General features: G+C 44.0%; 1 pseudogene; it reads left to right on the top strand.

Moving 5' to 3' along the window:
- Positions 1-424: 424 nt before the first annotated feature.
- LOC118331782 overlaps positions 425-1135 on the top strand; it is a 23936-nt pseudogene continuing 23225 nt past the window's right edge.

Below are 1135 nucleotides of genomic sequence, written 5' to 3'. Positions count from 1 at the left end.
GGCGTAGGCACCTTTTCTAAAGCAGGATATTCTTGCTGTTTTGGAGGGTCGCAGGAGGCCCTCGGGGCGACAGCTTATCCCGTTCAAATTAACTATACATACGTCCAAAAAACAAAAAATCCGTATTTTTTTGTGGGGAAATGATCAACGAAATGATTGTGCAATAAGAGAGGAAGGAAGCGTTTGTAACACCGTCCCGACTACCTCGGTGTTGTGACTGTGGAGAGAGCAAGTCACCAGGAATACATTGTGTTTCCTGCACTTAACCCGACAACGACGTGCTTTTAAAAGTGTGTGTGTGTGTGTGTGAGAGAGAGAGAGAGAGAACTGCTCACAAGGGAGACGAAAAGAGGAAATATTTGTGTCCTTGTCTTGTGTGTGTGTGTGTGTGTGAACCCCTCCGAGGACCGGGAAAACCTTCACGATGACGGGCAGCACCCCAGCGGACATGGTGAGTCTTTTCCACACCGTTTACATCCATTTATTCCCTCCAGGTTTTAAGCCAAAAGAAGTGGATCAGAGATTTTTTTTTCTTCTTCAAGGCTGCTACTTCTGGTTTCATTAATGTTATTTCTGTGTTGAGGACAGGGCTGAAAAGGGCCAGTGTCCTAGTGGGTGTCCACAGTTGGGTTTGTGGGTCCTCAAGTGCACCTTGGGAACGAAACTGTGGCACTGATATGGTTCTTATCAGTGTTTGTAGAGTTTCACCTCCCTAATGTTTGCTCTCAATACAATACATACATGTTGTACAGTTTTTAACCTATTTTTCCTATAGATTCAGGCAGCCATTGGCTCCCATTGATTGCTCTGTAGTATGAAACTTCTTTATGTTATGTAGTCTATCATCATCGTGTTGTGTGGTAGGAGCTTTTTATGGGCAAATCCATTGTAAAAGTGTGAACCTATTGCGACATCACCCGTTGCTTTGTGGAGTACTGTTTTTAAGCCTTGAGTTTGGCATTGTGGTCGTCATCATAATAGGCGGTCAGAGCCAGCCGATGTGACGTACTGCGAGTTGAATTGTGCTGAACAGTACACTAAACTATGTTTCTGAAATGATTTTAGGCCAGAAATAGGCAATGCTTTAACAGAATATTGCTTCATACATGATCAGCGCTGCCTAGTTTGGCAGTTT

The sequence above is a fragment of the Morone saxatilis genome, unplaced genomic scaffold (assembly GCF_004916995.1).
Source record: "Morone saxatilis isolate NCDOM2014 unplaced genomic scaffold, NCSU_SB_2.0 Contig20, whole genome shotgun sequence".
In the NCBI taxonomy this organism is placed as follows: Eukaryota; Metazoa; Chordata; class Actinopteri; family Moronidae; genus Morone; species Morone saxatilis.
The sequence above is the reverse complement of the archived record's forward strand: the minus strand, read 5'-3'. Positions and strand labels throughout refer to the sequence as shown.